A 24,229-nucleotide genomic window follows, 5' to 3' on the forward strand; every position below is an offset into this window, starting at 1 on the left:
ATTCAATCTTGGGCAAGTCTAGTAGATATGGAGGTTAGGCAGTCCTCAGATAGTGTTCATAACCCATTATGTATGGAAATCCACTGAGCAAATGGGATTGGCAAGAGTGTAGGTTCCGAGATGATTACTAAAGAGGTTTTGCCCTCCAATTGTAATCGGAAGTTAAAATGGAATATGGTCAAGTGTGAAGAGGGGAAACTTAATAGCATTAAAGAGTTAGTTTTAGCTGAAACTTATAGTCTTGCAGCCGTTGCTTCAGCAGCGCCTCATCCTCCTGGATCAGACCTGCAAGTTTTGTATAAGAAGCTAACAGATAAAATAGGAGTTTTTTCTGAAGAGACCACAGGGGATTTCCAAGCCAAACCAAAAACTCCTGAGGGGTAATCCCTGGTATACGGCAAATTGCAGAGGTAAGAGGAGGGCCATCACGCTAGCCATAAGAAACAAGGATCCCATAGCAGTGAGATTAGCCAAAAAGGAGTATCAAAGAAGCATAACCTCAGCTAAGAAGGATTGGGAGGAGGAGCATTGGGAGCAGCTTAAGGCTGCAGCCCGGGGAAAAAACTCCATCGAGTTCTGGAATGCTCTTGATAGAAGGGGGACCGACCGAATTTTAAATCATATAAATGAACATCAATGGTATTCCCATTTTTTAAAATTATACTGCGAGGATAGTGTGCAAGGTCATCCAATATCTCCAGCTATGGAAACTCAAAGCGAACATAGCTTGGAGACAGGAAGCAAGGAAGAGTCTTTCTCTCCGCGGGAAGTTCAAGATGCGATCCTGAAAATATAACAAGGGAAGGCGCCCAGCCCAGATGGCCTCCCGGGGGATTTACTACTACATGACCCCAAAATATGGGCAGACCTTATAGCCTGTTTAATGAACTTAATCCAGCACGGCCATCCTGTCCCTGAATCCTGGAAGGGTGCGGAGGTTATCACTATATACAAGAAAGGTGATGAGAGGACCCTGCCAACTACAGACCGATAAGTTTAATTGACATCATTCAAAAGGTCGTTGGCAGGGTCATCATAAACCGAATTGAGACGTGGCTAATAGATGATGGCATTCTGACTCACTTCCAGGCGGGGTTTAGGCGAAATGTTGGTGCAATGGACCAGGTATTCCGGTTTTGTGCAGTCTATTGGAAGTCAGTGTCTATTTCCAAGGGTAGCCTGTACCTGGCTTTCATAGACCTGAAAACAGCATTTGATGTCATCCCCGTGCCAAACTTTGGGAGGTTCTATTAGATATGGGTTTCCCTAGTTATATGTTGCAATTTGTCATCGAGCTCCATGAAGATAATTATGCAAGGATTCAGTGGGGGAGTCGGGGTCAATTGACAGGGAGGGTACCAGTCAATAGAGGGGTGCGGCAGGGATGTGTGATGGCGCCGACATTGTTCTCCCTCTTTATAAATGGGGTGGACCACCATTTGCGGGAGGACCCTGCGGATGCCCCTGTCCTTGCCGGAGAGAAAACCCCCACACTCTTCTTTGCGGACAATACTCTCCTGATGTCTAAAACCCCTAAGGGTCTCCAAAAATTGCTTGACCGTTTTAGCATCTTTTGTAAAGATCGTGGGTTAACAGTTAACATCACGAAAACAAAGCTGATGGTATTATCCGCTAAAAGGAATCCTAAGAAAGTATCTTTCCCTGAATGGGACCTCCTTAGAAGTGGTGGACGAATTTGACTACCTTGGGGTCAGGCTTTGCAACAACATGAGATGGGACTCCCATACATCCAAAATGGTCCTAAATCTTAAAAGGGTCTCTGGAGCCATATTAAAGAATCAGGGTCTCTCCATCAGTAGACCAGTAGCCCCTGCCTTGGCAGTTTATGAGGGGAAAGCTTTAGCCTCTGCAGTTTATGGCTCTGAACTGTGGGGTGCAGAGAATAGCAAGGCGTTGGCAACTGCAGAGAATAAGTTCTTGAGAGACCTAGTTTCCCTTCCTCCCTCGTCCTTGAAACCATTATTCCTTGATATGGGCAAAAGATCAATTTCAGAAATAGTTCAACTCCGCCCTTTGCTATTCTGTGTGCGACTTAGAAGGACCCCTGAATTAGCAAAATATGCTCTAGTGCTGGACGAGTTAATTATTTTGAATGTATCCGGCAAAATAAGGTGGCTTAATAATCTAAAGAAGCTGGTGGAATCTATAGGTCTGGCTGAGTCTTGGGCCTCACAGTCCCCTCCCACTAAACAAATTGTAAAAAAATTATACTGGGATTGGGCAGAGGCCAAGGACCACAACATTACAAGCTGGGGACCTTTGACGAATAACTTCCTTGATCATAAACCTTCTAGAAAGTTGGAACCATTCCTGGACTTCATCCAGACTCCTCGAGATAGAACTCTGTCCCTGAAACTAAGATACGGTACCCTCCCGCTTAAAAAAATTATGGAAGGGTGGAAGGTCATGAGGGTTCATGACCTAGATTGTCGAGGTTGCCCATGTCTGGAAGAATCCCTTGGCCACTTTTTGTTTGCATGTAATGCCTACAAGCAGGTCAGAGCAAAATGGTTGAAACCTGTGTGTAGGGAGCTGGGAGTTAGGGATCATAGATCAGCACTGCGTAATATTTTAACCAACACTACCTCTATGTACATAGTTTGCGGGGTCGCTAAATATCTGGCCAGTGCTTGGTTTATTCGGTCTAGGCTGCTATCTAATGTCTGATCAGATTCACTTTTAAGAATGTATCTTTTTTTTTTTTTAAATCTTTGTAGACTCGTCTCCACATTTTAAATTGTTTGTAGTGATGATTTTTTAAATGGAATTGTAGTAATACTTGGTAAATTGTTTAATGTACTTTTATGTCTGTACTTTTATTATATATTTTATCGAATAAAGTATTACAACAAATTCGAATCTGAAGACCAACATCCCTGAACACAGACACTTCGGTGCCCCACACAAAGATCCTCATGAGTTGATGACCGCAGACCAGAGACCACCGTCGCGACTCATGGCCCAAACCCGGATTGCAACCTCTCCCTCCCTTCCAAAAATAACTGAAGGACTCCCTCCCACCCCCCCTCCCTCCCACCCCCCTTGTAAGGCTGGGGCCCTGGGCCAGAGCCCACCCCGCCCGTGCCTCAAACCCTCTCTGGGAAACCTACTCTCCCTTCTGGGAAGAGCTAACTCTCCCAGGAGGGGGAAAATTCACGGAGTCGACAGCTTCAGCTGCAGTGGGAGGCAAGGGGTCTCCTCTGCTAAAGCTGAAAGCGTGTCTATTTGTTTGCTTTCGTTTTTAGTAGAGGAGACTCCTTGCCTGCACTGCAGCCGAAGCGGTCGACTCCATGAATTGGCCCCCTCCTGGGAGAACCACCCAGACAAAGGAACGGGCACAAAGGGAAGATCGGAGTGGACGCGCGCACACCCCCCCTGGGATGGTGCCGCGCCCCACAGTTTGAAGAACCCTGCTGTAGGGGCATCTACCAGACAAATATAAAAATAGGGCCAATGAACTTAGAGGAAGGTAAAAATATTACTAATACTTCCATTCGTTGTGCCCTAGATGCTGCAGATACTGCCTCAAGGGCAATCAATACCTGAACCCTTTTGCAGAGACATGCCTGGCTATGCATTTCAGGTATTAAACCGGGAGGTACAAAATTCCATCCTCAATCAGCCATTTGATGAGACATTTATTTGGCCCTAATGTTGATGTGTCTTTAGAAAAAATGAAAAAAAGACAGACACAGCCAAATCTATGGGAGCCTTGCAGCTGCAAGCTCCCAGACTTTTCTTTTGTTGCTCATCATACAGAGGCAACACAAGAGGCTACTCCTCCGAAAGCCCCTCCATTTCCTACAAAACCCCTAGCCAATCCACATACACTAAGGGCTACCAGAGAGGAGGTTACATGGGTAACAATAACAAAGGCAGAGGCAAAACCAACAACTCCCGCTCTGCCTCCACCCCTACCCAATGACTTTTACACCCCCCCCCCCCCCCCCATCCCCCCCGGGGGGACGACTGCAGCAATTCCTTCCTGCCTGGATCAACATCACATCAGACAGGTGGGTGCAACAAATTATTCAGTCAGGTTACTGTCTAGAACTAACATCTACGCCCCCCCCCCCCCCCCCAACATACCACCCAAACAGCGTCCAATGTCACAAGAACATTTGTCACTGTTAAAGCAAGAAGTAATATCTCTGCTAGAAAAAAGTTCAATAGAACCAGTTCCTCTGCACCAACAAACAAAGGGGTTTACTCCCTATATTTTCTTATTCCAAAAAAGGACAGCTCTCTAAGGCCTATTCTGGACCTCATACCGCTAGAACATATACATACCATTTTCACATGGTCACACTCCAACAAGTCCTTCCCCTCCTGTTACAAAAGTACCTCCTTGCTACTCTAGATCTCAAGCATGATGGCGTAAAAACACAATCTGAGGATGGAGCCGATGCCCATGTGCAATGTGGTCCAAAGGAGGAGTCCCGTATCTCATGACTTCCAAAGAACTTTTCAGGACAACAAACTGCAAACACCCGGAGCCAACACTAGGTGGCGATCTATGCACAGTGTGTTATCTGCAGCTCATATGCCTCGAACATCAAGTTATCGGTCTTTGGGTAAGTACTCTGCTGGCAGAGTTAAGGTTCTGGAGGTTGAGTCAGGGGTCTCCCAGGGTCAGGTAGGTGCCGTTGTTACACCCTCAGCGGCACAGGGGCAGCCTGGTGCAGAGTGAGTAGGCCCAATGTTAGCCTATAGCGGGTAGGGGGACTTTGGTTGGTGGCTGCTAGCAGGCAGGCCACGCGGCTGTGGGAGCTGAGCTCCTGGTCACTTACACAGGGCAAATGAGGAAATAGGATAGGACAGATGCTGCACTTCCAGTGGTACTCCGTCGGCTGGGTGCAGGGTGCTTTTGGACCGTCGGGCGCTCAATGTATTTTGAAAGGGAAAGCTGCAAGACGAACAAAGGCAACAAACTCTGGGACGGAGATTCCGCAGGTGCGACCAGCACTTAGAGAGGTAGGTTGAGAAGCTGTAGGTTAGGTGGCCACCCAGGAGTTGGGCACAGGGGTCCGTGGGGCACCGGGTGTAGGGGTGTCTTCTGATGTCTGGTAATCTTACTCAGCTGGTCGCGGTTGAAAGGGTCCCTGGTTGTGAGGCTGCAAGCGTCATCAGGAGCATCGAGGAGGGTCCTTGGGTGGTGGATTTGTGGTCACAATCGCCAGGGGAATGTCTTGTGGTCTTTGTTCACTCAGGCACAGGCCGGGCTCGGCGGGTGTAGAGTGTGCTGGATTTGCGGTTCCTGGCTGGCACCAAGGGTTGTTGCTGTTTGAACCACTGCTTGTGGGAGTCCCAGTCTTTAGATGAGCAAGGCGGTCAGGTCCTCCGGGGTTTTTAAGGTTGCTGACCACAGGAGACACCCAAGGGGTGTAGGGCCTGTAGGGCCTCTAGGGCTGGGGCCAAGTCAGTTGGTGTTGTCCTCTTGTTAGCAGCTGCACGGCAGGTCTTCTTTCTTCTCGTTCTTATTCTGGTTTCAAAATCGGGATCTAAGGAAGGTTTGGGTGCCCCTAAATACTAAATTAAGGGGTGTTACAGGTTGGGCAAGGCAGGGGCCAATGGGTCCCTGTCCAGGGGTGAGTACAACCCTATCCTGCCACTATCCAGAGGGGACAGGAGTCTAGCTCTGATTGGGTAGGGCTCCCCATTCTCAAAATGGTGAGAGACCAAAGTTATGCTTTACCTGAGGGGTGGGGTTGGCAGAGGCTGGCACACCCACTTTCCTTCCTTTGCGTTTCACGCCTGTCTTCCCGGCAGAGTGGGGGTCAGAACCGGTGGGGGTCAGTTGCCGAGTACAGCAAGTGGCCTGGAGAAGCTCAAGAAGGCGGCATGCCTTTGAAGCTCCCCCTGCCCATCCCGGGGGAGGAGAACTAGTACCTCGTCCCAGGATGTGCATTCTTGCAGGCACAAGAGAGTAGATGGCTCTCTACCCAGGGATCCAGCAACAGGTCTGCTGGGTGGCAGCCTAGGCAGACGCTGGCTGTAGGTTAGTTTCAGGGGGCAACTCTAAGTTTCCCTCTGTCGTGCATTTTACATTAAATCCTACACTGGCATCAGAGTGGCTTTAATGTGCTGAGAAGTTTGATACCAAACTTCAAGTCTTCAGTGTAGCTCATGGTGCTGTGGAGTTTGTGATGACGACCTCCCAGCACCATATACTCTTAATGGCAGCACTGCACTTACAGTGTCCAGGACTGGACCTGGGTACTGTAGGGACACAGGGCTCATGCACCTGTGCCCACACCACTGTCAAAGTGCACCCAGCTGGAGGGGTGACTGAGGTATGCAGGAGCAGTGTGTTTGTGGGCATGGCAAAAAGTGGGGGCATGCCATGCAATAAAGATGGCACTTTCTCACACTGTCCCCGTGTTCAAAGGAGACCGGAGCAGATCCAGAGAGTTCCTTTTGGTGGGGCCGGCCGAGGCACATTGGCAGTGCCTTTCCTCCGATGTGAGGAAAACAGAGCAGTCCCTGGAGAGTCTGGTGAGTGGAGCTCGAATTGGCATATTGGTGGTGCCAAAACTAAGCTTCACAGCTGCACTGCAAAAGTGCGGGGAGCTGCATTGTGTGGCAAATTGGTTGTAGGAGTCCCAGAGGGGGACACCAGAGGCACGGTAGTGCCAGTGCCTGTTTCGGTTTCACAGCTGCACCACAGGCAGCTGCAACGTGGGGCTATTTCTTTTGCTCCATGATGAGGAAATGGCGAGGTGCACCCCACAGCCCCAGCGCATTGCACACAGTGTTTTTGCTGCCAAGGCAGCCAGTGGGGTCAGTGGAAGGCCCTGCAGCTAAGAGCCCTGACATTTGGGACAAAGGGCATTTGAACCCCACAGAAGGCCAGTTGGTCTGGGGTCACTGTTGGTAGGGCGCAAGGCCCTAATGTGATGCCTACAGAGGTTGCATAATGCACTTTATGCCTAATGTTATTGCCTAATGTGGTGATGCCTAATGCAAATGTCATGCTATGATGTTTTGCCCAAAGTGCTGCAGACATAAAGCGTTTATGTTGCAGGTGATAATGCTAAGTACAGTATTGTACCAGTAGTTACTGGTTGTGTTATTTTAGCTACTTGTGCTTTGTGATGGTTCTGACAGTGGCCCGATTGGCCCTGTCATGTATATAATCAACTGTAAATTATGACCTGGTGCCAGTTGCCACAGTGTATATGTGGGATTATGATTCTAATGTTTTTTGAATAATACAAAGGCTATTTTTCACAGAACCTTGCGTGGAATTTCTTTTCTGGTGTGCCTAGTGTGTTACGCAAACCTTTACACATTGCCTCCGGGATAAGCCTGACTGCTTGTGCCAAGCTACCAAGGGGGTGAGCAGGGGTTATCTTCAGAGTGTTACTCCCTTGCCCCGACTAGAATGGTGGCTTCTGCCTAGCTTAGGCGCTTGCCCTAGCCAACCAAAAATCCCATTTTTAACAGTGGAAATGTTAACACCTAATGTATTGATTTGTTAAGATTGTATTCAAATATTTGTTTCCACCACACTACAGAATTACAAGAAATGTGTTACATTTGTGCTTTCCTAATTCTGAAATATCTGCACAGTTCATTTAAACATTTTCATTTTGTTGTGCGCTAGAAAAAAAATTACATCGTACATCCTTCCTCTAGCACACCCCCAGTAGCCAGCATGATTGCCTCTAATTCGCTCACAAATTCGCTCACTTTGAAGTCAGAGAGAAAGGAATCACCAAGTTCTCTTGGAAGACAGAGCCTGCTATTTGAGCTCTGTCTTTGAATGCATAGCAAATGTGATAAGATTTAAAGGTTAGTTTACAGAAATGGAGTACTAGCGGAAAAAAACAGTAAATGGGGCATGAGCCACAGAAGGGACGAACTGAAGCTGGACAGCTAAAACAAATAAAGCCGGCAAATAGAAAGCAAGCAAATGTGAGTTTCAAATCACGAAAAGTAAAGTAACATTGTAGTTTGTTGATACAAGCTAAAAAAGAATGTTTAAAAGCAAAAATACATTTGAAATTCAACAATTAGTAAACTGAGCTAACTAGAAAGCGCGCCCTTGCCATGTTCTGCTTATGACCGTACATATTACATCACTCCTCGCATGTTAAATGACACCATAGTCCTATACAGCATAGAGTTACTCTGTGCGCATGTGTTGGTATATAGCTTAGAAACAGCAGAGAATGTGCGATTGTACGTGTTTAAGCATGTATGGAGCAACATTTACAAAATCGCTGAAGTTTGAGGTGCACATAATACTCCATGTTTAGTATGGTAAAGGCTGAATGCACCTGATGTGGATTGCAGAGGTATGTTTCAAACCCTATTTGCAATAGATTAATCACCAGTGGATACCTAGGCACGAGCCCATGTTACATAGTTTTAATACCGTAATATAAACAAATTCTAAGTACCAAGGACATTTATAAGGTGTGGAAGATTATTTCCAAGACTTTGCTGAAGATAAGATTTTGAGGCACTGAAGATTTCAGAATAATGGATAATGTAGAGGTGTCTCACTCAGATTGTTTATCTCACACTGGGGTTGTAAGCATAGCCCTAAGGTGCATGCTATTGTACCCATTTCAGGAATAAGTGTAGTGGATTTTACCAAACTACGGAGGGTTCTCCAAGGCGCCCAGCAGAAGGTGCATTTTCAGTGGCAAACGCATACATGACAACCTCTTCACTTAAATCTGTGGATCATGTGAAGTCTTGAGGAGGTAATCCGGTTATGGTAAATAGAGTACAAGCTCTTTTTGGAGGGTATTCAACATTTTCAAAGAGGGTAATCCCACAGAAGGTTATAGTGGCATTTTTTTGTTAAGATAGGTGAATTTTAGTTCACAGAAAGAAACCTCCACCAAACAGTAGGCGACTGAACAGATATGCGTCCAGCATGTGATCAAAGGTTATGACCATTATCACAATTCAAAACTTTCCATGGAGGAGGCAACATTTTTTTTGTAAAGTTTCAAGCAGATTCGTCAAATGGCACCAAAGTTATATGGGAAACTAAAAAAAGCACTTCATATAGAAATTGACCCAACTATAACTACATAGTGGCAACCGCCAATGTATAACATATACACACCCACGCTTCAATAAAAACAAAGCTATTAAAAACACAAAAAAACAAAAAAAGAAATATGGAACAGATTGTAAAAGGTCATCAATGAAGAGGTGTGTAATGAAGACTGCGTAAGCTGGTAGGTCTTGTGGACAAACTGCCCATGTAAATTTCTTATTTAAAAATCTATCTACCCAAAGACGAAAAATGTATACAAGGTCTTTTAAATAAAGATATATTGTATTTGTGGCTCTTAATGAGAGTTTAGGATGCCACTTTAAGTTTAGGAAAGAAGGGAATTAGTGTCAGTTGAGAGTCTGCATGAGAAGGGTGAAATCAACATGGCTGAAATACTCAAAAGAAATGTGGATGAATACTAATAGCAACACTGGCCTACGTTATTTTATTACCTACATTTATCCACGCTCCAACTAGAACGTTAACAAGCAAATACATCACCGAGAATCAAGTCTCACTGCGGATACAAGTCTTTCCCGTAAGTTGCCCAATTGAAGTTTTCTTTAGTGAACAAAAGTATGCCATTTTTTATTTTCACAGGATAACCAGTTAGCAGAAGGCAGGCGTCTTTATTTTCACTCTAAACTTAAGTCCTCATAATAGGCATTTCAACTTTGTGGTTACTGAGGCACTGGGGGTCTAACTGAGGCCCTAAGAGTGTCAATGAATGTACCTCACAGATCAAGGTATAAAGTTCCAGAAAGCAGATGCTCACTAAAGTATGCCATGAGACAACATTGTAATACATATTTATTCCATTTTACCTGTTAACTTCTTCAAACTCCTTTGCATATCCATCTGGAACAGAGTAATCACTCTTTTGGTAAGGTTTGTATGGATTTATGCTGTAAAAAAAACAAATAAAAATGAAACTATTCAGCTATACAAAAACATTATGCTAAAGAAAGCAACTTTCTTTTATGGCGCACTACAGTGAAAATCACACGTACATATTTTATTTTTCTCCTTCAGGAGTTGAACCTCCCCCCCCCCCCCCAAGTATCTGTGCCAACTGCTCAGTGTCAGTATTCTATGATACACCACGCTATTTAAAGTGGAGATCAGGACTAGGATAAAACATGGCTCCTTACCTTGAGCATAACTCTGACCAGGAAAGATACCTCCACTTGTGTACGCTTAACTAAGGTAAAACTATTAAACAATTAAAGCAAAGCGGTGGGACATCAACCAGCACACATTCACTAAGATAGCCACCAGAACCCTATCCTATTCTTCTTACCTCACTTCCCTAAATAACTTCATCACACGAAGAGATTTCTAATATCTAATAACATCCAACAAGTAAGCCGGTCTCATCCTCACCTGTAGGTACCGAAACTTTGCTCTCCAACCAACCAAATTACTACAACACAGCCTCAAATATAAACCACGTATCTTAAAACATTGAGTCTAACCTCTCTAAGCTCTTACTCAACCACTGAAAGAACCTAATTCACATAGAGTTTGGATCATACATTATCCAACCAATTACAGCCACTGTGAAACTCACAACCATCACCCTCCCACAAAACAAAAGACAACAATACTCCAGACTAGATTTAATTTCCTTCAGCAGCCTAACAATTCGCATAACATGCACACTAACAAGGAGTATCCAACAGGGATTAAGTTTTCCGGCTTGCCCTTCCCCACTCAAAACAGAAATGCTCCCCATTTTCTTCTGTAGCCCACTCATTTAAATTCAAGTTATCTCATCTCAATGACAACTCTAAAAATCACTAATATCATCCAGTACTATCTAAGCAGCTCTGCTCAATCTACTGCACTGCCTACATGCAAGTTCCTAGAGTACCTTACAACATATTTGTGTGTAAAAGGGAAAAGCAAAGATGGAGAATGCAGCCTATCGGAATTTCGTTAGCATTCACTGTTGGTAACCATGAGCCATACCTTCATGCTTTTCTTACTATAGCCCAGCATCGTGCAACAATTTTGTTTTTCCAAACCAACCGAGCTAGTTATTTTTTTGCAAACTTGAAGCCTTGCTTAATTATACATGCAGGCTGTCTAATGCGCACCACTTGTTAACACAGTAACCAGTAAAAACTAAAATATGTTATTTCTTTTTGACTGGATTTGTCATATCATTCCTACTGATTTTTAGTGGCAGAAAGTTCGAAGAGGAAGAATAAATCTGATGCTTTGTGAGCGTTCACTGGCGGTGGGAAGAAATACCATGATCGGTGAGCACGGTCAAGCAAGTACAGAGGGGGTGGGGAGGGGGAGGGTTACAGGCAACATTTCAAGCTATGACAGGAGGGGGGGGGGGGCAAGCAGCGATGAGGCAAGCAGCAACGGGGGTTGGAGGTAGGATCATTCAACAGACCAGTACAGGGAAAGGGAGAAAGCAGCAGCAAGAGGGAGGTAGTGGGAGGGACTGGGAGAAGCAACCACAAAATGCATGTGTGGGTGGGAGGAGATGGCCTGCAAAATAATGCAGTCTTATGAAGTGGCAATGACAGAAGTGCATACTGCCAGACTTCAGAAGAAGGAAGCAGATTCCAGGGGATTTTACAGAATAAAACCACTACCGTCTGTGGTGCTGACGTGAAAAGCACGGCATTATCTAAGGGAGCCCCTAACCAATAAGTATTGTTTTATAAAGACCGCTCAGTTCAAACAATGAACTGCTTTATAGTATACTGCGAAATAAACAAGCAATATGGATTCAAGTTTTGGCTGGCAATAGGGGTTTTAAATAAGGATTTCTTGTAACCTTTTAGGAGCACCAGATTGACTTCCCAATGGTCATACCACAGAATGGCCACAACATTGTATATTGCAGAATTTTAAATGTAGTCGCTAATATTCAAAGTTTACATAATTGACCTTCGAAACCAGAGCAGCTTGGAGTTCCACCCACACCCCAAGTAGGCATTGCCAAACTACGTGCCTGACCGAGGAATTCCACAAATGTATTTGCACGAACGTAGGAGATGGCTGGAGCAGGCAAAACAGTCATCAAAACACTCATCAATGAATGGAGCAATCGCGAGCAAGAAGTTCGGTCATGACCAGGAGTTGTGCGCGCGCAAAAAGTAAATACAAGCACGAAAGTGAAACCCGAAAAAGTTTAAGTGTTCATGCTGGAATGGAGGCAGATGCGCATGTGCACGCCCGCGTGAGCACAAACGCTAGGCCACCTCGCAGCACTTTGAAAATCCAGATACTAAATGTCTCGGAGCTGCGCATGCGCCTGCTCAGCGAGACCTAAAAAGCGTGAAAAGAAGAAATTTTAGCTAAATGTGAAGATTATATGTGGTAAATGCCATAGCATCCCTACACGTGGTGGTGACTAATCAAATATTTAAGGCTGCCACTAGAGATCCCCACAATGGAGAAAAGCGTATCAACCCAGCTGTCCTTTATTCAGGGATCCAAGCTATCAAGTAAGGGGAAACCATGGGACTTATAACTTTGGGTTTATTTCCTGTTGTGATTATTTCCCGTCTTAACATCTGGCACTAATCCCCCTGCTTCTGTAATCACTTTGAAATATACTGAATCGCCTACTCAAAATGACGATGCAAGGGTTCAGAAACAATTTGAAATACATGAAAACCCCAAAAGTCAGGAACTTCTCTTCAAAGGATTAAGAAAGCAACCCATTTTAAAAATAATCATCATATTGCAAGTGATAACCAATCGCTTGAATGAGACCATACTGAATATGAAATGCATATTACAAAAAAACATTTTATTAAATGAGTCTCGCCAATACTTTAACAGCGGGCCACCATTTATTTTTTAATGATGTACAAAATTAGTTACAGTTTCAATCTACTCAACCTATATCTTATCATTGGTTGAAGTGACGCAACACTGCAAGTGTCCTGTTTCACTTGACTACTACAGACAGTATGTCAAGTTACAATATGTTTTTTTTATGTACACAAGACACTGCATTACACCAGGAGCCATGCTGCCACGCCCAGCACCCCCCTACCCACCCAGCTATGTTTCAAAGTAGCCTTCAAAATGGTGGCGACTGAAAAATGTGCTTCACTTTCTAGGGTGGTGTGGAGTGCAAAAAAACGATGGATTTAGGCCCAGATATTTGTACTGGGGTGAATGTAAGACATTGTTCTGCATTCTGTCCATCAACTGTGTTTTTTACACTTTGCATGCAGCACAGAGGGGTAGTAGAGTAGGCAACGAGGAGCACACCTCCTATTCTCACTTAGTTTTAATGCCGGTTCTCCTGCCAAAAGTGGGGGTTTGAACCGGGGGCTGCCACCTTCTGCTTGCAGCAGAGGCTGGGGTCGCATTACGAAGGTAGCAAGGCCCTTCAAACTTTCCTCTTGCGCACTGTGCCGGCCTGTGGGAGGTGAGACTCCTCCACCCAGTATGGGCTTTGCTTCTGGCCTCAGAGAGCAAGGGCTCTCACCGCATGGGTCCAGAAACATGTCTGTGGTGGCAGGCTGCCGATAGCCAATCAGATCACACCAGGGTTGGTAGGTTTTTGTGGGCTCCTCGGAGGTGGCCTCTAGGTACATGTTCTAATAAGTCCAACACTGGCATCAGTGTGGAATTATTAAGAGGATTTGTGCGGTACCAAACACTCCCGGTTTCAGTTAAGCCATCATGGTGCTGGGGAACACAAATTGCTGAGTTTCTAGCCGATATACCTTCTATTGCTTCCATGGAACTAACACTAAGAATAAACTTAAAAATTGTAGGGGCATATCTGCCCATGCAGATATGCCTGCACCCTGCCTTAGGACTTGAGGCCTGCTAGAGGTGTGACCAAGGGTGTGGAATTTAATAACATATCTATTTGTCCATTGGGCAAGTAGCTTCACAAATCTACTTGTCCTGTAACAAAATCCACTTGTCCCTTTTGTGCCATGTAATGGGGGAACAAATGATGGCAGCAATCTTATTATACAAGATCTCGGATACAGCCTCTATGATTATGCCAGGCTCCTACCATAGTAGGGTTTGAATACCGTTATGCTGCCACGTTTCCGCAGATCTACATACTGGGGCTGAAGGTAGTGGTAAGCAATAGTTCCAGGGTTGGAATGCCTTTGAGTCTGTGCAAACTTACTAACTTGCATGTTTTAAGGATTTTCACCAACCCTTCTCTAATCTTTTCCCATACTGAGAAAGGTTGGAATTCAACTACTGACCATGGAAGGTGTGAAACTTATTCAGGGTTGGGAAAAAACTGTTTAGAGGGAAAGTAAACTTGCAAGCACTTACATTTTCGAATGAGCAAACCTACACATGCACATTTACTCATGCTAAAATGCAGTTCCCAAATATTTTCTAGGGGTACTATTTCTTGGCCTACTTATGTAACTTTGTGAATTCACAAAAGTTGTATATCAGCACTTAATACAAGGACGCGTACCATGAGTGCACTTTTGAGACGGTCTTTAATAATTGGGCCCGTAATCAGGTCTGGTGTAAACCATGGCCTTTTGAGTTTATTAAAATTCTGCGCCTCTCTCTCTCTCTCCCTCCCTGTCTCTCTCTCTCTCTCTCTAAGTCTATCAGCTGGCTTTACTGTGAGTGACAGCATTCTGCTCTTTCACAAGGAGCATATCAGCACACAAAGTAGCTTTATTCAGTGCCAGGAACTACTGTGGTTAGGTGTGCTTTTTGAGGCCAAAACTATTCCACCAAATAGGTAATCTCCCTTTACTTTCAAGGACAGGGTAGGGTCCACCCCACTTGTCTTGGGAGGGCCCTAGGCGCCATAGGCTCCAGTACCAATACCTACTGCCATAGTTGGAACTTAACCACAGCAGCCATATTAGTCCTACCACTGCTTCTGGCTTGAAAGTATTGGCTTGCTTTTTTCATGTACTCAGACATCCTGGTGCGAAGATCAAGCACATAATCCAGTATGTCTTGTTCAGGCTCTCTAAATGGTTTTTCCCATCCTTCCTATCTTCACAAGACTCAGAGGACCCATTAAAAGGATGCCCAAATATAAGTTCTAAGGGGGAGAACCCCACTCCCTTCTGTGCTACTTCTCTGTAGGCAAAAAGCAGACATGGAAGTAAGACATCACATCTCCTACTGAGTTTCTCAGGGAGCTCATGAAATATACCTTTCAATGTCTGGTTAAATCATTTAACCAGGCCACTGGTTTGTGGGTGGTATTGGGTACTGAACTTGTAAGTCACTCTACACTCCTCCCACATGTGTTTCAAGTATGCAGACATAACGTTTGTACCGCTGTCTGATACTACCTTCTTAGGGAAGCCAACCCTGGTAAAGATACCAAGAAGTGCCTTGGCCACTTAAGGAGCAGTGGTTGACCTAAGGAGAATAGCTTCAGGATACCTGGAGGCATGATCCACCACCACCAGAATATATCTGTTTTCTAAGGCAAGTAAGTAAAAAAAATGTATTTGCATAGTTAATTAAAACCATTGCAATTTCTACATTTAAACAAATACATATGCACACAATACATTTCCACCAATACCATAAAATTACATATAAAAAATATATACTTCCATTTTTAAAATCATGAAGAATACTACAATTTAACAAACATTATTAAATTAAATTCAGCTCGATTTCAATGTCCTCTGAGAGCTTATAAAAAGGTTGAGTTACAGCATCCACTTTTCCGCTGCCTTCATAGATATAAAACTATGAAATAAAATTTTAGGTATAGATCAGCTTGATTTGGTAACTACGAGCATAATTGAGGGTAAAGTTTCTGCATCTTTTTTTTCACCTCCTTCATGAACTTCACCAAGCTGCAATTCAGCTGCGGGTCGTCTGGTGCAAAACAGGCAAGAACTGCATGTCTACGGGAGCGTATTCCTCGTTGGTTAAATTGGAATTTCAGCAAACGTTCTCTTTCCTCCAGCAGTTTGTCGCAGGAGCACAACAAATTTGGCATGTCCTCAGATGCCATGCCACATAAACGACATAGGGATCCCCCTTTATCCCTCAGCCAGTGCGGAAGATGGCATATGCAAGGTAACAGGCCCAAACTGGGCATTAGAAACTTCAATTTTGTAGTTCTTTAGTACCCCAAGTCCAGATAGCTCTGTTGACCTTGTTTAGAATATGAGTTTAGGATAATCCATCGATGTGACCTCCTTGCAACAGTCGCCTTATCTTCAATCCATGAAAGATATTTTGTTGTTTTCTTTACTAGTCTTTTGTATACCTAAGTTCTCCAGGCTCTTTTTCCAAATACTTGGCGGCTGGCGAGGCTGGATTTCGCTGTAGTTCCGACCATAAGAAGCTGTTTAAGGTTCCCTTAATGGCCTTCCGGGCTTTGTCCCACATGGTTATGTAGGCCCCCTGTCTTGCCAGAGACTGCTTCTGGCCGCCAAATTCTAGCCTAAGTTGAGCCGGGGAAGTATATTTTGGCAGGCCAAAGATGATCCTGTATGCAGCTGTCACAGTTTTATCCAGAATTGCTGCATCTCTTCCTCTTTGTACTTAGCTACCGTAGGTAATTGTAGGCAAGAGTTTGGCTCGTATGACTTGTGCCAGGGGAAGAAGAGATGGGCTGGTAAGTCTGCCATTTAGTTTTTTTAGGGAGGTGGCTATAGCAATGCCTTTTCGTCTGATGCTATCTTTTTGGATGATGAACTGGCCACTGTTGTCAATTTTGACCCCTAAGTACTTGTACGTTGTTGTATCTTCTATGCGAATATTATTCCAAAACCAGCTATGTGGGGTTTTTCCTTTCTTGTTAATTGACATTGTTTGGGTCTTCACGTTTATCGTCAAATGATTCTCATCAGAGTACCTTTTTGTGGCATCCACAAGATTCTGCAGCCCTATTTTTGTAGGACTGATCAGGACCAAGTCATCCGCATATAGAAACGTTGGCAGTATTTGACCTCCTAGTTTTGGTGCATGGGAGTTGCAATTGTTAAGAACCGGAATAAGATCTCCTAAGAACAAATTAAAAAGTGTTGGAGCCAGGACACATCCCTGTTTGAGACCCTTGTTTGTTGGGATACGTCTTGACAAATGGGAGCCGTCGCCCAGCTTCACCTGTATCCATGTTTCGCTATCCAAGTTAATCAGCAGGTCTAGCAATGGCCCTGCTATCCCCCACTTCTTCAATTTCGACCATAGAAGATTAAGGTTGATTTGGTTGAAAGCCGCTTTATAATCTATGAAGCACAAGTGAATTGGCATTTTAGTGGTTTTGGCTTTGTCAATTAGCAGACCCATAGCCAAAATATTTGTTGTTTGTCCGTACCGATTTGGCAAAACCAGTCTGATTTACTGGAATTAGGGAATTTTCTGTAACCCCGGCCTGCAATTCCTCCAAAAGGATCCCAGCAAAATACTTTGGCTCGTTATATATAAGAAAAAAAAGGGGGGTTGATTCAGTTGAGGGAATCAGAGGTGGAATCTCTAACAATATTTGACAACACTAGTACCTCTGACACCATAAATGAAAATTCAATCTTTTCACAGAAGTCCCTTTTATTGACTCTGCGTTATTGTTCATTCAATTTGCTTTATATTTTTATACATTGGTATCAGCATTTTGTTCAAATGGCTCTCCTTTTGTACACACAAAAAATTATATAGGGTTATTACCACAACACAACAAGACGTGTTTATATCACAAAAACGTATGACTCTACACAAAAACATATATACACTCACAATACGATCAAAAAAGGTTAAACTGTACACTTCATTTGGTTAGTGCATTCTAGTCATTTCTAATCATCCTACTGTACTTTAACAAATGCTAGATCTGGGGTAGGAATATATGTCCCTCAGATTTTAGATTAAATCGATAGTCCCAGATAGTGTAGGAGAAAGTTACTGTCAGCAATTATGCTCTTCAAGGAGTAAGTCTTTTTTTTATATATGTATAAATCTGGTTATCGAGCATAAAGGTCTCCAATCCACTGAATAATGCCAACGCGTTTCGACCGTCTTATCGTTAGGACTAGGTGAACTTTTGTAGTGCGGTCTTCATCAGGGCTGTAATTAGGTTGTAGGGCATCACCACGTCTTGTTGTGTTGTGGTAATAACCCTATATAATTTTTTGTGTGTACAAAAGGAGAGCCATTTGAACAAAATGCGGATACCAATGTATAAAAATATAAAGCAAATTGAATGAACAATAACGCAGAGTCAATAAAAGGGACTTCTGTGAAAAGATTGAATTTTCATTTATGGTGTCAGAGGTACTAGTGTTGTCAAATTCCATTATATATAAGGGCAACCAATCTGTAATTACGTGGTAGAGATTTGTCCCCGGACTTGAATATTGGGGAAATGATAGAGCCCTTCCAGGGAAAAGGTAATATATTAAAATGTTTAATTTCCACAAATAGTGGCTCGAGGGCTTAAGCCCATTCCTTTTCATTCTGCTTGTAGAGAATGAGATGGATACCATTCGGGCTTGGCGCCCCGTCTCTTCTACCTTTTTTGATTAGGCGCCAGATTATCTTTTGTAGGGTTGTCACTCCTATGTTCGTAGTTCGGCCTTCATGGTGTATTGAATGTCGCATAGAGACTTTGATTTGTTGTCCTCATTTTCTGTCGCCAAATCGAAAATTGAATGTTGTGAAAAATGATCTTTAAGATGGTTTGCCCATGCTTCTTCAGTGACATTAGAGGAGACTCCATCATGCCTAGGGTTTATAACGGAATTAATTGTTTTCCAGAATCTTGCCCCGTCATTCTGCTTAGTGTCTGCATATAGTTTTAGCTGTCCTCCATTGCTCTATTTGCTTCCCATTTTGTTTTCTTTAAGGATGCCTTTAAATCTCGTAGAAGGGCGTGTTTCGCCGTTTCTCTGGGAAAGTACCTTAGTTGGCGCATTGTTTTAAAGATACATTTTTTATGCGTTTTATCTTTACTTTGTAATCTTTTGTAAAAGAAGTCATGTTGCTGTCCTTCTGTACATATTGGAGCTTTGGAGTTGTGGTATAACCTGCCATGGTTGTTGTAAAACTCTCCCATTTCTCAACCTTGTTCACTCCAATTCTCCCATCAAAGTGTTGCTTTGCCCTTTCTTGTAGGTCTCCATCTTTTACTGCTGAGTACTTAATCCTTTTGTAGTTGATGGTATAAATTAGTTCTTCAGGTACCAGAGATCACTCAAATTTAGGTTTGCTGATGTGAAGTGTAATTTCCTGAGGACAGTGGTCGCTATCAACTTTTTTCCCCATTTGAAATGAGGCAATATGAGGAAATAAGGATAGTGACATGAAAGTATAATCCAATATTTAACTGAATCTTGTTCGTGAAATGTATACGCTGGTGGATTATCTCCGGTAAATCTCCCATTTAATGCTCTGATGTTGTAGCACTCAAAATTCTTTAACACCTCCTTTTCTAAATTGGAATGTTTTGATGTTTGTAGAGTTTCTTGGTGTGGTAAATTCCAAGCTATGTTTTGATAATCATTCTCATCATTTGTCGAGGCTCCCATCAGATTAAGATTGAAATCCTCAGTGATCATAACGTCTGTTATCGGTGTATCGTTTATAATTGCCTCCAGGCATTTACATAGTTCTTTTACTACCTTTCCTTTTCGGGTGTATATAGACATTGATCAATATAAGCTGTGTGCCCTTCTTGCCTGGTTTCGAGGTGAATAAATGTATTATATTTAGATCAGGACTGATTGGTCCTAGTTCCTTGATCTCATAGGCACTTGCAGTCGAAACTTAAGTTACTAGGCCCCCTTGAAGATGTCCATATTTTGCTATTCTCACTGCACTGGTGAAGAAACGTAAAAAGCCATGCAAGTGCGGAGGCTCCAATTGCCAAGTTTCTTGCAGGGACACAATATCAAAGGATCTTAGATAGCTAACAAATTCTGGATTCGATGTTTTAGAGGAGAGACCTTTGATGTTCCATGAGCATATTCTAAACAGTTTTTTCCTGTTTTTTTGAGGGAGATTTTTTTGTTGGTCAATTTAACTGATTATTTATTGTTCTGGCGATCCATCTTAGATCAAATGATCCTAGTGATGCACCATCTAAAGTACGTCCCCTAACATTAAGATCTTCCACACTTCTTGCTCCGTATAGCCCTTTGGCTCCTCTGGGGACTGTTAATCTAGATCTATTGGAGGATTTCTGTTCTCCATCTGTTACTGCTGGAATTAGTAGATCAGGATATTTTGGTTTCACGTAGGGGGCAATTGTTATTCCCCAATTTTTAAAGGTTGGAGTCTCTGCCAGTATTTTTTGTGCAACTAAAGAGGTTATCCATGTTGCTTTTGTTCTTTCGGTCTTCGTTCCAACTTCTGTTATAAATTCAATAGAAGCCAAGTCCTGAGTTGTCACACCAGCCAGGATGGGATATGGGCTAACAGCCGTAAGATGTTACCTCTATTCAGTATATCATGCATTCCTTTTGAGATATAGTCCGGGTTAAACCATACAATATTTGTTGCACTTTTTATATTTTCCATGCTGCTGTTGTTTTTGTTTGCCAGTACTGCCACTCTATTTGAGAGGATTTGTAAGCAACGTATTGAAAATCAAATAATATGTGCCATAGACCTTTTGTTTAGTCTGAAATTTTAATCATTCTGTAGTTTTTCACATATCAAAAAATGATTTTTCTTTTTTGTAATACACAAGATTTACATTTGCACCATAGAAAACATAAGAAAAAAATTCATTCTGCTTCTATTACTCTTCTCAATCATGCCAACATTCACAAACACACTATCTACAACAGTTATTACAAAAACAACAACACATTATATACATAGAGGACAAGAGATTCATCATTAACAGCCGTGGAAACTTTTTAAATGCTTTTTCTAATTTCCAACAAATGTAGTAAATCCTAAAGCTGGATGGAAAAACGGTCTACGCGTTTAGAACTCCGACTTCTAGGCAGTTCTCTTCAGGACCAAACAAGCTGTAAGACAGAATTACATATAAGTGAGTCAGCTTCATGGTGTCCTAAACATCTCTTTACTTTTATCAACAACGCCCTTATCCGATACCGTACCTTTTTGTGGTGAGCTCTATGGCTCTATGAGACTGCAAAACATGAGAAAAAGTGTATACTGAGTCACCTTGCCAACACCAATAATTAACCAATCTGCACCACCTATTTGCTTATTACTTACAGAGATAACTTCTTGGGGTGTCAGCCCAAGAAGTTACCTCTAAGTAATAAGCAAAGTTACACGTCAGGAAAATAGGTGGTGTAGATGGGTTTATCGTCATCATTTAGTCCTTACTCAAATTCATGTCCTTGCAATGTTCTCAATAAATCTTGTTGTGTAAAAGGTGCTGCTCCATCACTCCCTTCCTGGCGGAGTGTTTGTTGACCTCCTGTGATTGACTTTGGATTCACATCTCCCTGGCCGTGAACTGCAAATTCCGTTCCTACGCCCCTTACGTGTGTCTTAATATCGTTTCTCAGTTTTACTCTTTGGTCAATAGATATGGACGTGAGTCTACTAGATACCAGTCCATTATCATCTGACTCTTTGGGTTCCCCCCTCGTTGTTTTCAGTTGTATATGCTGGGTGCTTTCTCTCCAATGCTTTGTTCCATTAGTTTCAGTAGGTGATTGCAGTGTCGATGATCGATCGGTTCATGGAGTTCTGTTTTACTTGATGGCTCTGGGCTGAATCTATGATTTTATTTTATTTCTTTGTTAGCGGAGACAGTCTGCAAGTCTCTCTTCGGTACAAAACTTCCACTTTTTCCCTTTTATTTATTTCCTTTTTGGTTTCCCCTTCTTCATTCTTATTGGTGTCGTCTGAGAATTCGGGATCACATTCGTCCACCTGTGACGTTAACCCGAAAAGATGCTTGAATCCTTCTCGATCTAGGGTTGTTTTTTGATTTCTACGTTTACGTTTTTTTCCCCGCCCTTGTTTTGCGTTCAGTTGTATCTCCGCCTTGTCTTCCATTGAAGCTGCAGGCACTCTATCAGATAGGCTGGAAAACCCAGTCAGATCTGGGTAGATTTTGTGAAATCACCCTCAAACAGCCTTAGAGGAGAGCAGCTGAGTATTGAGAGTCGATTGAGCGAGCCGAGAGAGTCGCCTCCACTTCAACCGCTCCCGCTGAGATCACCGTGAGGATCATCTGCTATTATTGTATCTTTGACTACTTCTTTTCGGTTCTTAAAGATCTGTATGTCCTTAACCCCCGGGCATACGTTTTTCCATAGTTATTAACGCTCCTGTACTTTTTATTTTATCTGTTGTGTTCACAGTACAGCTATCAAGGGAGTGCTTATCCATATCAGCCACTGCTTGTCCGTCACCCAAATGGCTGTCTTTTCCTCGCAGGTGCTTTTTATTTGTGTACATAGGTCGCTCAACATTGATGGTAGTGTGGCCAGTTTGTCAATAATGGGGCCGCATCCACATCCCACACTCTTATTTTGGGCTTGGTCCTGCTTATTTTGTAGCAATGTACTTAATGTACCCAGCTTCTCATCGATAGCTACCACAAAAACAGCCAGAGTACCTAAGAGCGTCAGCTGGACATCCTTCTTATCTGACTGACAGTGGAGCGCTTCTACCAATAGTTGCATTGTTTTTAGCAAGCTAGGCCATGCCGTTCCCGGACTAGGATTTTTTTGGAGAGTCCTCCATACAAGCTGGGATTGTTGTCTCATTTCGATCTTCATTTTTTTTCACCCTCCCTCGTGTGATTCTTGAGTATATGCAGGTAAATTGCCATGAGTTTCGGTATTATGCCCACTCCTGCTTGGGTCTTGGCTGTAAGCGGCCTTTCCATTCTGCTGTTCCAAGGTATGAGGAGATCTCTATGTCTTCTATATCTTCGACTGAGTTTTTTTTACTGTGATCAGCGCTTTGATGTCGCCATTCAAATCGTAGCTAATATCTTGGTTTTTTAGGTCTCGCCTTTACCATTCCGCAGGAATGGGAAATGGGGAGAATTCAAGTCGGCTATTTTCTCTTCAAACCAAAGGGCTTTCAGCCGCGGTTTTCTTGCAGTTCACGTGAATCACGTGAGCAAACATGCACGAGCATTCACTCCTCTCCTAGCAGCACTCCTCCCACACCAGCAACTCCCCCCTCCCACACCAGCACCTCCCCTCTCTCTCCCCGCAAACACAGCCTTGCCCTTTCCCACACCAGCACCTCCCCCCTCCCACACTAGCACCTCCCCTCTCTCTCCACGCAATCACAGCCTTTCCCTAGCAGCACTCCTCCCACACCAGCACCTCCCCCCTCCCACACCAGCACCTCCCCTCTCTGTCCACGCAATCACAGCCTTGCCCTAGCAGCACTCCTCCCCCTCCCACACCAGCACCTCCCCTCTCTCCACGCAATCACAGCCTTGCCGTCTGGTATCTGCCTCATCATCCTTGTCCTCTAGTTCCAACTCTCCATTGAGGTGCGGAGGTTCTTCAAGCAGCGATTGATGCTGTTTCACTGCCGCCATGTTCAAGAGAGAGAGCCTAGGTCTGACCGAAACACTGTGGATCCTAAAACAACTCTGATTCAGGGGACCCGGGTTTCCGCTCTAACATCACTCTATGATTCAGCCATCACCAGTCAAAGGGGATGCCGGGACAGCTGCACACAACATTACGGAGCGCTCATCTGTAAACATACAAAACGGACTTCACCACTTTTTTTCCACCGAGGGCTCCTTATAAAAACACGGTAAAAATAACCAATTAAAAACAAATGACATCATATTTGTAACTGCAGCTCGTGAGAACCCATTTCAAAATGAGCTTTAACTTTTCACGAGCAGCTGAGCTATACTATTTTAGATATGACAATCACATTGGAATATAGAGATCGTAATAACCATGCACGTATTCTGACGCTTTTAGCTAGTTAGGAATAAATTTTCACAAACACTTGGAAAGCTCAGAGTATTCGGTTCTCGCATTCACGCCCCCCACCAGGCTCTCCCGCCCCCATCAGGCTTCCCTCCTAATCCGCCTGCCTCCCCTCGCGCATTCACACCCCCACCAGGCTCTCCCGCCCCCATCCGGCTTCCCTCCTAATCTGCCTGCCTCCCCTCGCTCGCATTCCCGCCCCAGGCTCTCCCGCCGTGGAAAATAAAACCTGAAAACTTTACTTTTTTCTTTGTTAACACTTCATAGACTGGCCCTGCTATTCATTTTGTAATTCATGTTTTTCGGATATGAGAACATTAAGATTTACTTTTCG

General features: G+C 43.6%; 1 long non-coding RNA gene across 1 annotated transcript in view; it reads right to left on the bottom strand.

Annotated features, from left to right (window-relative positions):
* Nucleotides 1-5,529: 5,529 nt before the first annotated feature.
* The window catches only part of LOC147667150 (uncharacterized), a 68,248-nt gene continuing 49,548 nt past the window's right edge, over nucleotides 5,530-24,229 (bottom strand). The window contains exon 4 of the long non-coding RNA XR_015304495.1: nucleotides 5,530-9,945. This is a non-coding gene — a long non-coding RNA (uncharacterized LOC147667150). The remainder of the gene's footprint in view (nucleotides 9,946-24,229) is intronic.

Source organism: Lissotriton vulgaris, unplaced genomic scaffold (assembly GCF_964263255.1).
Source record: "Lissotriton vulgaris unplaced genomic scaffold, aLisVul1.2 SCAFFOLD_1797, whole genome shotgun sequence".
In the NCBI taxonomy this organism is placed as follows: Eukaryota; Metazoa; Chordata; class Amphibia; order Caudata; family Salamandridae; genus Lissotriton; species Lissotriton vulgaris.